Source organism: Nipponia nippon, unplaced genomic scaffold (genome assembly GCF_047370975.1).
Source record: "Nipponia nippon isolate SJK-2023a ecotype South Korea unplaced genomic scaffold, ASM4737097v1 scaffold_34, whole genome shotgun sequence".
Taxonomy (NCBI): Eukaryota; Metazoa; Chordata; class Aves; order Pelecaniformes; family Threskiornithidae; genus Nipponia; species Nipponia nippon.
The window spans coordinates 368878-388129 of NW_028262352.1; the positions used below are offsets into that span (position 1 = coordinate 368878).

Consider the following 19252-nt stretch of genomic DNA (forward strand, 5'->3'; position numbering starts at 1 on the left):
CGGCTGCCCCACGGGCTGCGGTAATCCCATCAAAGGGCCGGACCCAGCCTCCTCCCCCCTTCCATTCCCGTCCCTGCCCGGTGCGGGTAAAAGCCCCGCCGCTCCGCGCCGGCCCCAGCCCCGCTCCCCGCCCAAGCTGCCGCCCAGAGGGGACGCGCGGCGGCGCCCCTCGCCTGCGACCACCGGACCCCATCTCCCCCGCTCGGGCGGCGGCGGGGTAACGCAGTGCACATGGAGATGCCGGGCCGCTGCCACCGCCGCTGCCGCCGCCGCCTCGCCTCGCTGCTGCTCCTGGCTTCGTGCATTGGGTGCGCGGCGGTGCCGCGGAGAAGCATCCCCCGCCGGCAAGGTAGGGCGGACGGCGGTGCCCGGCGGGTGCGCAGGCTGTTCCTAGGGTGGGGAGATGCCCTTTCAGTGCCGCGCTTGCACCAAGCAAAGTTTCGCGTCCCTTTAAAACTGGCGTTTGCCGCAGAGCAGGGAGACGCCAGCGGGGCCGGGCGGGAGCTCCGCCGGCCGGGCAGCGGTGGCGGGACACTGCTCGCCGCCAGCCGCTTCTCGGGCGGCTGCTGGCGTTTGGGGTCAGGTCGTGGCGCTGTCGTGTGAAATGAACTTGTCCGTGAGCTCAGGACGGACAGAGCCCCGCAGCAGGGGCCGCTCCCCGCCCTTCCCTGCAAGCCCCTGCTTTGTCCTCCCATCTGCGGGTGGGAGAGGATGCCCAGGCAATGTCAAGGAATGTGCCATTGGAAGCGGTGAAGTTGCAGAATCAGTGTAAGATCCATTTTCTCTGGCATTTTCCACCCAATGCCGATGGGTTCACTCAAGTTACAGACCAAGACCCAACAGCTGCTGCAGAAGTAATCGGCAAAATTTTTATCCATTTTCCCTGGAGCCCGTAACCTGTGGTGCTGCTTGAGCAGAGTTAGGAGCCAGGTGAACCTCTGTGCCAGTCAGAGGTTTTCTGTCAGCAAGGCTGTGCTTTGGCTGTGACATTTATTTGTATGGTAGTGAATAATGTAAGACATAGAGTAGTAAACGTGAAAGAAAATGGCTAGGGAAGCAATAATTTCATTTTAAAACTTTAGTTATTCTGTACCAAGCATGATGTGGGGTGCTTCAAGGTCCTGCTTCTGTCTGGCTGAATGTTAGCAGTGACCTGCGGGAGAGTTCCCACTGCTGTTGGCAGGGTTTTGCATGTCAGTCGAGGTGGTACATGGTCCTTAGTGGTTGAAAGTTAAAAACTTGGACTCTGAGCAGCTTATGAAACAGTAAGGTAAAATGTAAATGGTGAGATGGGACACAGTGCATAGTGAAGTTTGGCGTTCTGCATAACTTAAAAATTGTGGTGCTAAGAGAAAATACTGATGCCCAAGACTGTCTCAAACACTGGGACTATCCTAGAGTCTTTGAGGCCAACCCCGATTTTTATCACTGACTTCACTGGGATCAGATCAATGGAAAATATAACAAGTTTAGTAAATTTTGCCTCAGCTGACAAAGCATTTGCAGGATCAGATCCTTTTTGTATATATTCCACAGTGTTAAAAGATTTGTATTGCTGTTTTTTAGAATCAGTATTGTGCATTCTCTTGCTCTTGTGAGAAAAAAAATGCCTGTGCAGTTGGAAACTTAATACTCCATCCAAAGGGTTGACTGGGGGAAGCAGTCAGCCCCACGCATTACAACGGCCATTGGTAAGAAAAAAAGAAGGTTAATTGTCGTAGGTGATTCCCTTCTGAGGGGAACAGAGGGCCCGATATGCCGACCAGACCTATCCCATAGGGAAGTCTGCTGCCTCCCTGGGGCAAGGATAAGAAACGTTACCAGGAAGCTCCCTAGGCTGGTAAAAGCTTCTGATTATTACCCACTAGTGGTTGTTCAAGTCGGCAGTGATGAGGTAGCTGATAGTGGCATCAAGACAATCAAAAGGGACTTTAGAGAACTAGGGCGATTGCTTGAAGGATCAGGAGCACAGACAGTGTTTTCCTCCATCCCATCAGTAGCCGGGAGGCACATGGAAAGGAACAGGAAGACCCACCTCATCAACACATGGCTCAGAGGCTGGTGCCAGCGGCGGAATTTTGGGTTTTTTGACCATGGGGCAGTTTACATGGCACCAGGCCTGCTGGAGACAGATGGGGTTCACCTGTCACAAAGGGGGAAAAGGATCCTGGCCCAGGAGTTAGCTGGCCTCGTTGAGAGAGCTTTAAACTAGATGCGAAGGGGGAAGGGGATGAAACCAGGCTTGTTAGGGATGAGCCTAGGGGTGGCATGCCTGTGTTGGAGAAGAGATCTATAGCCCAACTGAAGTGCATTTACAGCAATGCACGCATCATGGGCAATAAACAGGAGGAGCTGGAAGCCATTGCGCGGCAGGAAAACTATGATGTGGTCGCCATCAAGGAAACATGGTGGGATGACTCACACAACTGGAGTGCTGCAATGGATGGCTACAAGCTCTTCAGAAGGGACAGGCTAGGAAGAAGAGGTGGTGGGGTAGCCTTGTACGTTAGAGAGTGTTTTGACTGTCTAGAGCTCAACGACAGTAATGATAAGGTTGAGTGCTTATGGGTTAAGATCAGAGGGAAGGCTAACAAGGCAGACATCCTGGTGGGAGTCTGTTATAGACCACCCAACCAGGACGAGGAAACAGACGAAGTATTCCACAAGCGGTTGGCTGAAGTCTCACAATCCCTAGCCCTTGTTCTCATGGGAGACTTCAACTTACCAGATATCTGCTGGAAATACAACACAGCAGAGAGGAAGCAGTCTCGGAGGTTCCTGGAGTGTGTGGAAGATGATAACTTCCTGACACAGCTGGTAAGCGAGCCAACCAGGGGAGGTGCCCTGCTGGACCTGCTGTTTACTAACAGAGAAGGCCTGGTGGGCGATGTGGTGGTCGGAGGCTGTCTTGGGCTCAGCGACCATGACATGATAGAGTTTTCAATTCTAGGAGAAGTAAGGAAGGGGGTCAGCAAAACCACTGCCTTGGACTTTAGAAGGGCAGACTTTGGATTGTTTAGGAGTCTGGTTATCAGAGTCCCTTGGGAGGCAGTCCTGAAGGGCAAAGGAGTCCAGGAAGGCTGGACGTTATTCAAGGAGGAAGTCTCAAAGGCGCAGGAGCAGGCTGTCCCCATGTGCCGCAAGTCGAGCAGGCGGGGGAGAAGACTGGCCTGGCTGGACAGAGAGCTTTGGCTAGAACTCAAGAAAAAGAGAGCCTACCGCCTTTGGAAGAAGGGGCAGGTGACTCAGGAGGACTACAAGGATGTTGTGAGGATATGCAGGGAGAAGATCAGAAAGGCGAAGGCGCAGCTGGAACTTAAACTGGCCACCGCCGTTAAAGACAACAAAAAAAGTTTTTATAAATATGTTAGTGACAAAAGGAGGGCCAGGGAGAATCTCCCTCCTTTGTTGGATGCAGAAGGTAACCTTGCCACAAAGGATGAGGAGAAGGCAGAGGTACTTAATGCCTTCTTTGCCTCAGTCTTTAATAGTCAGACTGGTCATCCTCAGGGTATTCAGATCCCTGAGCTGGGAGATGGAGATAGGATGCAGAATGAAGCCCCGGTTGTCGAAGAGGTGGCAGTCACTGACCTGCTCCTCCACCTGGATGTTCACAAGTCCATGGGGCCAGATGGGATCCACCCGAGGATACTGAGGGAGCTGGCAGAGGAGCTTGCCAAGCCATTCTCCATCATTATCAGCAGTCTTGGTCAACCGGGGAGGTCCCAGATGACTGGAAGTTAGCTAATGTGACACCCATCTACAAGAAGGGTCAGAAGGAGGATCCGGGGAACTACAGGCCTGTCAGCCTGACCTCGGTGCCGGGGAAGGTCATGGAACAAATCATCCTGAGTGCCATTATGCAGCAAGTGCGGGACAACTGAGGGATCAGGCTCAGCCAGCATGGGTTCATGAAAGGGAGATCCTGTTTCACTAACCTGATCTCCTTCTATGACAAGGTGACCCGCTTAGTGGATGAGGGGAAGGCTGTGGATGTTGTCTACTTGGACTTTAGTAAGGCCTTTGACACTGTCTCCCACAGCATTCTCCTGGAGAAGCTGGCTGCTCACAGCTTGGATAAGTGCACTCTGCGCTGCGTTAAAAACTGGCTGGACGGCCGAGCCCAGAGAGTGGTGGTGAATGGAGTCAAATCCAGTTGGCGGCCGGTCACAAGTGGTGTTCCCCAGGGCTCAATGTTGGGGCCGATTCTGTTCAATATCTTCATTGATGATCTGGATGAGGGGACTGAGTGCACCCTCAGGAAGTTTGCAGATGACACCAAGTTGGGTGGAAGTGTTGATCTGCTGGAGGGTAGGAAGGCCCTACAGAGGGACCTGGACAGGCTGGATCATTGGGCCGGGGCCAACTGCATGAGATTCAACAAGGCTAAGTGCCGCATCCTGCACTGGGGTCACAACAACCCCATGCAACGCTACGGGCCTGGGGAGGAGTGGCTGGAGAGCTGCCTGGTGGAAAAGGACCTGGGGGTGCTGGTTGACAGCCGCCTGAACACGAGCCAGCAGTGTGCTCAGGTGGCCAAGAAGGCCAATGGCATCCTGGCCTGTATCAGGAATAGTGTGGCCAGCAGGACCAGGGAGGTGATAGTGCCCCTGTACTCAGCCCTGGTGAGGCCGCACCTCGAGTACTGTGTTCACTTTTGGGCCCCTCACTACAAGAAGGACATTGAGGTGCTGGAGTGTGTCCAAAGAAGGGCAACGAAGTTGGTGAAGGGTCTGGAGAACAAGTCTTATGAGGAGCGGCTGAGGGAACTGGTGGTGTTTAGCCTGGAGAAGAGGAGGCTGAGGGGAGACCTTATTGCTCTCTACAACTACTTGAAAGGAGGTTGTAGCGAGGTGGGGGGTCGGTCTCTTCTCCCTAGTAACAAGTGATAGGACGAGAGGAAACGGCTTCAAGCTGCACCAGGGGAAGTTTAGGTTGGATATTAGGAAAAACTTCTTCACCGAAAGGGTGGTCAAACATTGGAACAGGTTGCCCAGGGAAGTGGTTGAGTCTCCATCCCTGGAGGTATTTAAAGGACGGATAGATGTGGTGCTCGAAGACATGGTATAGTGATGGACTTGGCAGTGCTAGGTTGATGGTTGGACTCAATGATCTTAAGGGTCTTTTCCAACCTTAACGATTCTATGATTCTGTGTTTCTATGAAATACAACCTGAGCTTAAAGCCCTTACTGGACAGATGGCTAATTTTACTGGTCTGACCTTGTCTCTTAGGGATCTAGTCCTATGATCCTTATTTATCATAATAGCTACCATTAAGTACTTGAGGAAATTAGACAGACAGTAGTTGTGAATGAGATGATTAGTAGCTTATGTTAAAATACCAGATATGTGAAGTTGGGGATGGAAATGTGTAAATATCTTTTAAAGATTCCTCTACCGTATTGGCATACTTGTTTCCCCTAATCACAGCAGAATGACAGACCTAGTGGAAATGTATTCCTGTGCATTGAATGAAACCATTTTAAAACTTGGAAATAAATTATTTGTAGTACTGTGGTGGAGATAAATTAATATGCTAACATTGTGTTTACCTTACTTTTGTTAGCTACACATTTTATGTTCATTTTTTTTATAACATGTTATTTCAGGTTCACTGACTGATTCAATCATTGCTTTTCTATTTCTTTGTTGTATAAGAAGTAGCCAGTTTTATATGGGAACATTTTTTTCAAAATCTGTGCAAAGATTTGAAAATTCACTTGTAGCAAGATTTGAAGAGGGAAATCCCCCAGAGAGCTTGTGTGCAGCAGTATATAATTTAAATCCCATCTGCATTCTGCCAAGGGCTATTGGAATTGCAGGCTTCCAAGAATCCTGCAGCTGGGTCCCTACTGTGAAATGTTGCTGTCAAAATACTGAGAACAGGTATAGTTCCAGGTAGCTCACATCTCTGCCTTGTTCTGCAGCATATCACATGCTGGGTGGTTAAGTGTGAAAAGGAACTATCATTTACTCACACATCCAAAAGTAGTGAGTGAAGAAGAGATACGATAGTAATAAGTTCTTTAAAATTTCTTTTCCCTTTCACTTTGCCCTTTTAATAGCAATAGAAGTGGGACTTGTACAGGAATTGTAACTGAGGTGAAAGAAAAATATTGTATTAAGAGAGAAGTGATAAAACCAGTTCATCTTCAATAATGGGAGCTGACTGGCAGGTCCTGTGGGTCAAAAGAAAAAAGATAGTCAAATGCATCTCCATTTTTCCAAGTCTTTCATTCAGGGCTCAGCTTACAAAGATCAATTTTGTAATCCCAAGAAAGCAGCAGAGTGAGAAATCTGTCTGCGAAGTTAAAAATAAAATATATAGTAAAATAGCTTCAAATGCAACTTGTTAAATTAAACTGCAGGGAAAAAAACTGTTGTGCTCAAATTCAAAACATCCTGATGACTGCTAAACTCATTTGAACATTTATTTACAGTTACATGATACATTCACTGGAAACAAGGAAATGGGACGACAGACACTTTGGGAAGGGCTTAAAACAAATCCTTAGACACTGTGTGGTGAATAGCATAGTTGGGAACAGATTAGTCTGGGATTCTCTAAATCTTGTACCTCCAGAAGTTGGCACTCATGCTGCTGCTTTCAAATTGTTTTCTTGCTTTTGCCTTCTGCAAAGACACAGATTTTCGCCGCTTCTGTTTCAAGTTTTGGTCAACTGGTTGAAGGCTGGAGAGCCTAAACCTAGCCCCCAATGTGTAATGCTACTACTAATATAAATGTAATAATATTGAATTTTAATGGTTCTATGATTTTAGAGAATTATAGGGGAAAGAGCTGACCACTTAGCTGATTTTCCATAGATGTTCATGGCATGAACTTGTTGCACTATATTGCATTGTTACTTTTTTAGTATCAGAGTGTAAAGTTCCAACACCCTGTAAAATATTAAAATTGTTGAGTTGGTCTGCATGGAGAAAATAAAACATTCATATTTGACGCTTAGGAATCCTTTTTTTTATATATTATGCTTGCCAAGTAATATAAACAAAGAATTGGGCTTGAATCTTATCTATTTCCCAGATGTCCATAATGTTAGACATAACTGACTTCATGTGTAAATGCGGGAGGAATCAGACCCGTTAAAGTCTGAAGACTTTACAAGAGTGTAGCACTCAATATCAGGGCCAGATTTTAGAAAGAGCCCAGATCCCTGGTCAACACTACAGTAAATTAATTTTTTCCAAAGAACTTGGCACTGCGATACTTGTATTCTTTAGAAAATCTGGCTGTAATAAGAACTGTTGAATATGGAACAGTTTTGAAAGTCTAGCCTATTTAGGTATCAGAATAGGTCAAGCTACGTTGAAAATCATGTCTACAGATATGGAAAATGTAGCAGTCTTTGGCAAAGAAGGTGCTTATTTTAGTTTTTTAAATATTACAATTTTTTTGGACCAACAATAGAATGAGTTGTAATTCACTGTCATAATAAATCCTACATGTAAAGTGTGCAAGGATGAGGTTGATCTGCTGCTGAATTTGAAGTATCTATCTGAGAAAAGAAATGAGTCCGAAGCTGAATGATTCCTAATGCGAGGGCTGCAGAGCTGGTAGAGACAGTGCATATCTGTGAGCTAAAACTAATAAAGAAGATGTGAATAATTTATTTAGGGGAAGATTAATATAATTCTTTCTTTTATTGTTTCAGACATAGGCCAAAACGCGTGCTATCAGACTACACTGGTTGATGTCTTCAATGCCAATAAAATCAACCAAGCACTAATTATATATGTATTTGTTGTTGTTTATCGCATTTGGGTGTAAGTTGTTTCACAATGTTGTGTGACATATTTTCATTTTGATTGGACTTGCTGTCATAACTCTGGGGCTCGTACTCTGGTAAATCCTGCTTATGCTGATCAATCCCATCACCACCTCACATAAATACGAGAATTCCCCTAATATCCTCCAGGGCAGCAATGGGAATGCACTAAATTATTTCAGTTGAGCATGTTACTTGGTATGTCACTGTTAATCACTCATTTTGAAGTATGTTTTCTGATTTTAGTTAGTCTAAACGTGTTCCATCCTTTCCGTCCTGAAATCGCTCTTTCTCTGTAAAAGGAAACTTTCGGTAAATGTTTTTCTTGGGCACCATTTTGTCAATGCCCCCTCCAAAACTACTATGCAGACTTCCACCAGTGTTCAGAAAGGTAAAATTAGCCAAGAAATGTTTAAAAATTGGTGAAATTATACCTGTACCAGACACTGGGATTCCCAATGATGCTTTAGAGAAGAGGGATTGTTTTGGAGTTAAGGCACTAGAGTGAGCCTTGGGAAATCCTTCTGTCTTGAGGCTGTCAGAGACTTGCTTTGAGAGTTTGCAAGTCCTTCCCAGGCCAGACTTTCAGTTTTTAAAATGGGGTTGGAGTGGTTTTGCACTTTTATCCTTTTCCAACCATGCCACATTAGACAATAGGATTTCTGTACAGTGCTCAACACAGCTGTACCCCAATTTTAGTCAAGGCTGCTAGGCATTACCTTAGTAATAATATGTAGGTGAATGCCTCCATATCTTCAAGTGTGCCTTGCAGAAAAAAACCCTCTTTTTCTCTGGAAGATACACAGTGACTGGACTAGACAGGGCACACTGTATACTGTGCATAGCTCATTATGAGCAAGCACATCCAACATTCAGATTCACATTCTTAAACTTAATGGCAGGGATTCTGAGTATCGGTCACCCAAAAGACATCCTGAGGAGCAGGAGAGTACCCTGTTGTCTTAAAACAGTACATTTCGGTGGATGAGGTCTTTTCAGTGCCCCATGAACTCATCAATTAGCTGGGAGTATACTTGGGAGTTCCCATTCCTCAGATCAAACTTATATTGGGACTCAACCTTATGCCTGGTTTTGCTTATATCCCTTTAATATGTGGTCTTACTACAAATAAAAAATAAAAAAATAGGTGACTAACACTGTTGTTTCATGATGGAGACTCAAACCAGGACTGATAGGACCTTTTCACAGTTTTTCTGCCACACATGAGGTGAAACACTAAAATAAATGGTTATAGAAAGAAGTTTTTCTCATATTAAAAAGTTATAAAAATATATCAGAGATGCCTGTAATCTGAGTAAATTACCATGAAGAGGTCTTTGCAGACTTTATAATTTCATATATTAAAGAGTGTACAATTTGGTGCCATGTTTATTGGTGAACGTACTGCAGTGGTCTGTGATCATGTAATAAAGGACTTTCTAAACCACAAGTACATGGGAGACTATGTTAGCTATGTGATCTTGAATCAAATTTCCTTATGTTTTTCTCTGCAAACAAATGATCTATCTGAAAAAAAACCAAAACAAAACAAAATAAAAAAAAAACAACAAAACCCAAAACCTGTTCTTCACAATTAATTCCAACTGAAAGGAAATAATTTTGGGTAAGAATAGGCAAGATTTGATTTCCTTTTATTTTTAGTAAAGACGCTTACACATGAAAACCAAATTAGTTCTTTCATATAAAACAACACCCCCACAATTCCTTAATGTGAACATCCAAACCACAGCAAAAGATGAACATTATTTTTTCAGACTTTTCAGAGTTGCTGAGCTGAGAACAAGCACAGACGAATTCATCTTTGAAAGTAACTGTTTCAAGAGGGCATAAGCCGCTGAAAATTGGAGGCTTAGGGGGAAAGCTCAGTCGAAACCAGGTAACTAACTCAAACCTAGCTAATGATACGGTGTGTGGTGATCCATAAAACTCTCCAGGTGAGAGGTATATAGTGTGAAATACACTGAGTTCACACCAGTTCTTCTACTGAGTGCAGTGTAACTACACCCAGGAGTAAGGACTACTCATGAGGAAAGCTCCTCAGGATTTTGGCCTCCAATGAAAGAGAAATCCACACAATGTTGAACCAGGGAGCCTTTTATCCAAAAGGAAGAGAGCTATTGGGCCGTGGGAGAAACTGTTTCTTCTGTTAGTGACTTGCTGGCCATGTAATTGGATAATCAAAATACACTGGCTTTGTTTTCTTAAAAAGATCTTTCATTCAAACATTGGCAAAAGTTATCCTGGATAATTTTTAGACCTAAAAGAGATAAACCATGTGCAGGTACTAACATATTCTGCACCTGGCTTTCTGTGTGTATCACCGAGTGGTGATAGGGTGTCTTTCAATTTACCTTATTGTTAATAAACACTTTTAAAATAACAGTGCAGATAACAGTTGTGTTAAGGGCAGTTGTTCTGAGAAGGGGACACCGAGCAGTTCTGACTTTCCCTGTGTCCTCAGAGGATAGTCAGACTGGTGTAACTCACACAGAAAGATATCTGAGGCTGTAAGAATCCCAAGCCAAATTATTCTTCACACCTCTCTTGATTTTTAAAGTCATTTAAAATTGCTGGCACCTGTGAAAATGATGGTACAGTCAAATATCAACACCTGTGTACATTTGGAACTTGCAATTTAAATTGTCTTTCTCAAATGAGGGGAAATTAGCATCTTGTGAATGTTGAGCATGTTGCTTTCAAATAAAAAAATCATTACGATTCTTCTGATGTGTTAGAGGCATTATTGCACATGTAAAGTTTTAAACCAAGACTAGCTTTGTGTTGCTGAGCTCAAAAAATCTTCTGAAAAAATACTAAGCATAAAGACTATAGAGAATTTCACTCAAGCTAAATTCTTTCATGCATGAGAAATTTCAACTAGAAGATTATTTTAGGAAAAAACATAAGCAAAACCTGTCAAACTGCAAATGGAAAGTAGGACCAAAACTTTTATGGTTTAATTAGAGATAGCACAAGCCAGAATTTGTTACTTGGAACAGAAATGTTTCAGCTCTGCTTTCTAGATAATCACAGGAGAAGGCAACATGTTTCCAAAAATAAGTAGGCTTTTTATGAAGATGACTATTTACAAAGATGGTGGCATTGCAGCTGGTACTCCAGCCATGCACACAGAGACCAATGTCCTGCTGGCATTTTTAATTCCCGTTCCCATTTCATGACGTTCCCATTCCCACATGAACCCATTGCGTGCAGTTTGCTACTGTTTTCATCTTAATTGAACAGTCATAATGGCAGTGCTATTATATGGTGAACTATACAGTCAAGAATTGCAACTCTCTCCATATATATGCTAATGGACTTAGTAGGCTGAGATGAGAGCATTCAACCCATTTACCTCTGTGGAGTCATAAGATGTGATCATAGGGAGGATGAAAGAAGAAACCTGCAGAATACGAGGGGAAGAAAGCCTCTGTTGGAAAAAGGACTAGACAGCACCTAAAATGGGCAGAAAAGGGAAAAGCAAGCCGTTTGAACCAGCTGATGCCAAGAGAAGGGCATGGCTTGCATGGTGAGGCAGCCATGGTAAGGGTTGGTGCCAAAGGACCGGACTCTGCAAGCTGCAGAAGCCGATGTGCCAGTGGAACAGGGAACTCCTTGAGAGGATTAGGGAGTGTTAGATATTAGCTTTGTGGACATCGTAACTGTGCCTGGGTCATTCCCTCTCAGTCATTCTCCCAGCTTTCGCATCCCACTGCTTGTTATTGGCTCTTTGGATACACAGCTGTGTCCCACACTACATTAATGTGGGGATTCAGGTTTAAAAAACACATCTATTTCAGTCACTTAATAGACACAAAGAATTGCCTCTGTGGTTTTTTACTGATACTGCTGGTGAATAGAGAGATTTGCTGACTGCAGAAGGTAGTGAAATTATCCTGTTTCTTATGGATGAACTGAGTTGAAGAAGAATTTCCTGCTCCTTGAGAAGATGCCAGATTTCCTCCCTGACCAGGCATTCAGTAGCCTTTAATAAAATCACAGTTGCAATTGAGCTGATTTCTACAGTCAGGTTAGGATCACTGTGCAGTGGCAGCCCTGGTGGATGTGCCCTTGCAGCAAAGGCGGCCAGCAGCATCCTGGGCTGCATTAGGAGGAGTGTTGCCAGCAGGTCAAGGAAGGTGATCCTTCCCCTCTACTCAGCATTGGTGAGACACATCTGTAGTACTGGGTCCAGTTCTGGGCTGCCCAGTACAAGAGAGACATGGAGGTTTTTCTATCTGACATATTACCACTTTTCCAGAAGCTTCCCTTGAATTTTGTTTCTTATACCAAGTAAACTATTTCTTCAAGAGTTCAGTTTTGTATTGTGTATCAGCGAGAGAGAAATTTGTAGTAGATAAAGCAAAGATGTGGCAATTAAACACGGACTCCGCATATGAGTTTAGGCGAAGACAAGCGAAGACACTTTATTTTTACAATCTATCCCTTTTATAATATGATCTAGTGTTCACAAGCAAGCAAAACTTATTTCATTGGTTACTGTCTTGCATCCACGCGTCTCTTCAGCATTACTTATTGGTTCTTCAAAGTTGGTGCACACGAATTCCTCTTTCAGGGATGTATCCAATCTCATCCTTATTTTTCTGCCTCTAAGTTTCACAAACTTGTTTGTAACAAGCCTCAAGGCCACAGCTGCATTCCTGCGAACCTGTTTGTAACAAGCCTCAAGGGCACAGCTGCATCTCGTCAAAGTAAAACACTATCATCTCATTTATTCCCACACAAAGAGATTAAGAAACATCAAGGAGAGCATTTTTCAAGTAGCATGAGCAATTTTGCCATGGTTCCCATTGAAGATAATAAGCTTTGGATAGCGAACACATGAAAAATATACCCTTAAGTGATATTGACTGATGGGAAAAGAAAATTTTTATTTTATATATATATAAAATGAAGCTGTATTTTTTTATAATAAATACAAAGTCTTTGATATGTGCTTCTCATGTATTTTACCCATGTTATAAATGCTCATAAAATGTAGCAGGCTGACTTTTATCCTTATTTTTATCATTTCATTTCAGAACAGTAGTAGCCTACTTAGTAGAGTTTATTTTCACCAACAATGCTTAAGACTCAGTTATGAACTTTAAGCACTGTGTGATCAACTTCATTAATGTTTTCCTGTTTCTGCTTCCAGTAGTGTTTGGAGTGCCATGTTTTGTGGAGCTTCTCTGGTGTTCGTGCTTCCTAATACCTCAGATGCATAACTCACAAGAGAAAAGAGAACAGCCTTTTTTTTTTTTTTTTCTAGTGGAAGTGGGTTGAATTCCCTTACATGACACCCGAGTCAGTGTAAAAGGGGAGGGAGAAGCCCTGGGGTAGGAAGGTAGAAGTAAATATGTGAAAGGAGAGGGATGGAGGAGTGGGGAGGTGGCAGGGCAGGAGAAGGCGTGAGACCTTGCCCTTGCCACTGGCAGCGAGCTGCTGCTTTTGCTCATTGGTAGGATGAAACTACACCTCTGGATGACACAGTTTTTCTTGGGTGCAGAGTTTCCTCTACGGCTCACCAGGTCTGTCTCACCTGGGCAGCATGTGCAAACCCGCTGGGGTGCCTGGCTGGAAAGCTTCTGCTGCTCATCAGCTGAGTGGCTTTTTAATTGATTGCTGTTCCCAGTGTAGTCCCAGTATAGAAACTCATGGAGGGAGACGGGGTCAGAAGGGATACCAGGGAATGTGCTTGGCATGCTGGTTCTTATCCAGCCCATCCTACTGATTATTAAAGTTTATTGCACAGACATGCTAATGTGCTGTTGCTTGTTTTCAGCTACTTTCTAACACTTATGTTAAACCTCCCAGAGACTTTTTTTTTTAAGTTATTTAAGTAGCTGATGAGTTATTAAGTATATTAAGTTATGAAGTAGCTGATGGGAAGGCAGGCAGTAGCAGGGCAGGCAGGGCCCTGGCAGCAGGCAGGGCCAGCTGCAGCCCTCTGGCCACTGGACACGTCTGCAGGGAAGAGGCAGGTCTGATCCAAGCCAGGAAATCCCAAGCCAGGAAAAATCTTGAGCTTCATGCTCAAGCAGCCTGTAGGCTGGAGCACAGAGAGGTGAGCCTCAGTGCAGCCCCTTCTCCAGGAATAGGGACCTGGCTATCATTTTCCTCTGCCAGGCCAAGATGCTGCAGAGACATCAGGAATTAGGGCAGCTATGCACCAGCACTGAAGCTTTGACAGCCAAATTGCAAGCCTAGTTTTAGGAGCACGAATGCTGATGATTTTGACTTGGGCTTCCAGGAATGCACCTGAGGTTATGCAGCTGGAGTGTCTTGATGGGGCTTTTTAAAGGCATCTATACTACATTTATACTGGAAATGAAAAGCATTTCCATTATGAGAAATATTTCACCAAGTATGTCAGATGCAGGTACAGTTTATGCACTTGTGTTTTAGTTAGACTGGCCTCTGATCCGTAATTATCAAAGACACAAGCCTGTAAAAGTTATCCAGAGATTGCCCTGTCTGTTCTTCTTGACAAAGGCAGGACTAGACCTTTGCTCAGAGATAATGGTCTATCCTGCTTTTAATAACCTTCAGTACCAGGAATTCCCCAAAAGTGGTTGCAGTGTGTAACCATCCACAGCTAGAATTTCTTTTCTATATCTATCTCTTATAAAATTATTTTAAAAAAATCAGTTTCTGCTTTTCCGTCTCACACCTGGAAGGATGGGTCACTGTGCAGAGCTCCCCTCTGGGGAAAACCTCCTTTCTCCCTCCCTTCTCTGCAGAGTTGGAGCCTTCCCGGGAGCAAAGCCTTGCTTCAGGGAGGAGTGCGGGGTGGGGAACAGAGCTTCCCACCTCTGCCCTTCTCTTCTGCAAATCTGCAGGGCCAAGGCAAAGCAGGAAATACCGTGACAAAGTCGCCACTGACATTATGCCTCAGAAGTTGCGTTATCCTGGAAATTTGGAGTCAGTGAGGGAAGTTCTCCCATCCAGTTCTACATGGTGGAGTTTATCAGGCAAGTTTGCCAGTGAAGTCCGAATGTCAGTGTTTGTGCACTACAGTTTTTTTTTCCTAAATTGCTCTATTAACTGTGTATAGATTCTTCTCGTGATTTTTTTACTCACTGTGTATAGTACACTTAGTTTTGCTCTTGATGTGTGTTGAATTACCATGAAATTTTAAAGACAAAGCCAGAAATAATCTAATTTGATATAAAATCATCAATAAATCATACCTTCTGATTGAAGAAAATAAGGTCTAATTTGATGTGTTCCCTCTAATAAAAGCCTGGGTGAATGAAGTTTTAAGTTTCTCCTGTCATCGAACACTGTTGAATCATGCTGAGAAGAGAGTCTGTGGCAGAGCAGTTCCCCTGAGCAGGAGTACCCTGGGCTGTTATAGGAAATAATCTGGGGATTGCAAACTCAGTATGTTGGGCAGTTTTAACTGACAAAAGTCTTTTGGGTCTTGAGCTTGCAGGACTCAGACTTGCTTTGTTATCCTAATGCTAATCAAGTGTCCATGAAATGTTGGTCTTTCTTTTTAGGTGTTTGGTTGGGGGGGGGGGGGGGGGTTGGTGTTTTGTTTTTTCTTCTTTTATGTTGAACTCTCTAAAATTTGCAGTAATAGAACTGAACTGTCAAAAGTTGCCACTCAAGTTGCTTTTATAAGATGCATATGAAGGGTCAGGAGGAGGTGGCTGTATCTGCATGCACAAACAAGTATTCATACTTGACTGTTCATATGCTTGTGTAAGCTAATATCTGCATACAAAGCTATTTATTTTCATGTGCTTGCCCCTGTGTTTATCCTTACAGTGAATGCAAAATTCAACCTTTGGAAGTTTAATCTTTTGGGTGAACACTTGATGACAGGTTTTAGTTGAGGTTCATGGATAAGATGAGAGAATTGCTTCTTTAACTGCTCTGAGCTGTAAAGGTCAAAAAATCATTCTTTGGAAAAACACATTCATTTTTTAAAAAGAATTGTTGTTGTAAAAACAGACAGAATGAACTATTGTTTTGCAGTCCTTAAAGTATGGTTACAATCTAGAAGATACTGATATAATGAAAAGAATTCCTAGGCTGAAAGCCCGCTTGTGAACTTATGTTGCACTTTTTGTTTGAATCAAAATGCCCCATATTTAGTAGGAAGCCATCCAATGTTCATTGCACTGGGAGGCAGGACATGAGGGCTTGAAGTTATCTTATGGCCATCATGTAAACTCTGCTATAGAATTACCATAAAATTTCTCTAATACCTATTTTTCCAACACATTTGTTATCTTTCTGAGCCTTTCTCTCTTCTCCCCATCTCTCAACTCTCATTTGCTCAGTGGATGGGGAAGGGATTTTGTTGGGCTCTGATTGACTGAACTTCTGTTGCCTCCGTGCTTTTGCCAGAAAGTGGAGCCTGCAGGTTTATGTACACCTCTTCATAGCAACAGGGACCTGCTAATGGAAGAAGCAGCGGGCACCATCATCTCCATCTGACACAGTGAAAGTGCACCCTTGAATGTTTTTGTTCAGCTGGAGAGTGGAAAGCTGCCTTCACTGTTTAAGTCAAAAGAAGCGAGTAATTGAAATTTCAGTGTTTCGTTGTTTTAGACTTTGGGAAAGAATTTGCTAATGGCACAATGTTTTGATTACACTGTTTAGTTTGAGGTTTAAAGCTAAGCTTGAAGTGTATTATTTGTTAATTTTGGGATTATGCGCTCTTAGACTTGGAAGCCTGATTATATATTTGAAGAAAGTTCAATGAGCCATAACCCCTAATGGCAATTAGAGGTAAAGATTTAACTTTAAGCTTCATTGTCTTTTGCTGAAAATAGTTTTAATCATTATAAAATGTATTAACACAAGTTAAAGCTGTTGAAATTAAACCAGTGTAAAAACAAAACAAAGCAGTGCAAGTAAATTTAGAATTAAGCCCTCTTATGTCGAAGAAATACAATATTATCCTGTGCTTTTTCAAAATTAATAACTTTCTTATGCAAATCTATAATTTCTCTTGGGTGCAGCACAAACCTCTAGAAACTATGACATTGTTTAAATCATTTCAGTCCCCTTAGAACTAACTTAATTACTTTTACCCTAGAAAAACCATGCTGGGAGACTGAGATGAGGGAAAAACACCCTTTTCATTTGTTTAACTGTGATATTGGGGATTAAAACCTCATGAAAATTCAGTACATTAATTGTTTGCACATACTAGAATCTAATCAGAACCAGAGCTAACCTGCAGTCTGTTTCTGCTCGGGGTCTAAATTTGGGCCTTTATTTAGGCACTTGCATGGGTTTCCCTTGGGACCTTTTGGTTCACTATAGGCAGTGGAGGGCTGCAGGAAGTTTCAGATGTAGGATGGGCTGGGCTAATTCAGGCTCTGCTCTGCTGTTGATTATAAGAGAACGCTAAGGAGACCACAATCCCAACTTGGCTAAATGCTGAAAATCAGGAGGGTGAATCTAGGTCTTACTGCTCACTGCACAGTTCATAGGGAATGTGTAAAAGAATATGTTAAACCCAAAATAGCTAATGGTGTCTTTGGAAGCTTGCAGGCTCAGTGTTAATAGTCCATTGGTTTATGCTGAGAAATATTTTATGACAAGCGACATTCTTATGAAAGCCCCTAAAGCAAGACCTTGGACTTAAATATACTAGTTTGGGTCCTTTTCCTGAAGATACTATTAAAATTAATTCTCAAAAATGTCTTAGGTATTTTCATTTGAATACTCAAATTTGTAACCTATTGAATACCTACCCAGTCTTCTAAATTTGGAGACAAATTTATCCAAATTTTTATAGTCAGCTAGCTTCTACAGAACCACAAGTGTTTCAGCAGCATTTCCCTTAAAAGAGTAGATCAATTTCTTTTCATCTCCTTGATACGTAGATGGAGTCAACAATTTTCAATATTAATTTTGACATACAGGGGAATTCTTTCAATATCTCAGTAGTGACATGAAACTTCTGCTGCAATGAATTATGTGGGTTCTGCTGGGAAGATTTATTAGTATAACAATTTGAATAATATTTATATATTGATATTATTTAATAATATATGATTAATGTAATAATTTAAATAATATTTAATAATATTAAAACAGGGAAGATTTATCAGTATGCAGATGTTAGGATGGAGCACATTCAGCAGTGTTGTGGAAAAATTTCTTGATTAGTTTCAAGCCTTCCCCCCAAAAAAGGTCCTTAGTGTGTTTGGATTTTAAAAATTTGTAGCTTTATGCTTGTATATCCTGAATTTTTATGCTTGTTTTGAAATAATTAGTGGCTTTCCAATGCTTATTTTAACTGAAGAGCAAATTCCCGGCATTACCTCAAATGCAGAGGACCTTCAGGGTCTGTGTTGCATTGTGTCGAGTCTCTCACAGCTCTTCTAGGCAGGCTGAGACAGAGATGAGTCCTGCAGACACTGAGTTCACGCCACTTGGGGATTTTTTCTGCTGAGGTTTATTTCATTCTCATGTGTAATTCTCTCACTTTGTTTTTCAAGAGTGGCTGGATTTGCAGTACACCTGACTGTGCATTGTTTCAGGTCCGCATAGGAAACTGTTGTCTTTGTTTGCTAAAATGTTCCTCTGAAGGGGTGCTGACTGTATCACCTAATGTGACAGACCTCCCAAGGTCCTTGCAAGTAGAACATGTGGACTTGATTATAAGCAGTTACCCTCTTACCTAGTAAAAAATGCATGCTTGGTTTATGTTACATTGATCCATTTTCAGGGAGGAAAGAGAGGGCAAGTTTCCCCAAGGGTTCTCATTTATTTATGATTTGGTTTCATTTTTTTATAGAAGGAAATTATGTAATAAATCATTTTTTTGTTGCCTTTCTTAATTACAGATGCAGGTTGCAGGTATTTCATTTATATGGCTGTTGTTTTTTTGCTATATCAAATCTTTCAACGTGTCATGGACAATACTTGAAAACAAAAGATTTCACATATCAAGTTTAGTAACAACAAAATAAACTGTCCCAAAGAATCAAACAAAAAAAGTGTCATCACCCATCACCTGCATCGCTTAAATACCCTTCATCTCCTGGGGAAACAGATGGGGTTTGCACTGTGCCTGGAAGGTCACCAGCCTTGGGCTTTGTCAGACCAACAGAGGAAGCATCTTCTGTTAAAAATACCCTCCTGCTTATCTCCACAGAAAACATGACAGAAGTGACTGCTTAATCCAGGTACATCCCTTCCTCCAGGCCTGGCAGTCACCGCCTGACTTCTCACAAATGGGGGTATGCGTATGCTCCGGCTCATACTGAGCAAGGCATTGTCACAGGCACTTAAATATTCTGCACAGTGCTTGAATGTGTCAGCTGAGGCTCAGGCACAGGAAAAGAGCAGTCCCTCAGGCCCAAACCTTGATGTAAATGATAGTGATGTGTCTTGGAGATGGCAAATGGAGAACATTTTCCACAGAACTGTTCCCCGCACGTCTCCAAAGGCTTTACAAAGATAACATTTG

General features: G+C 42.8%; 1 pseudogene; it reads left to right on the top strand.

Annotated features, from left to right (window-relative positions):
• Positions 1-237: 237 nt before the first annotated feature.
• LOC104022823 (pikachurin-like) overlaps positions 238-19252 on the top strand; it is a 51890-nt pseudogene continuing 32875 nt past the window's right edge.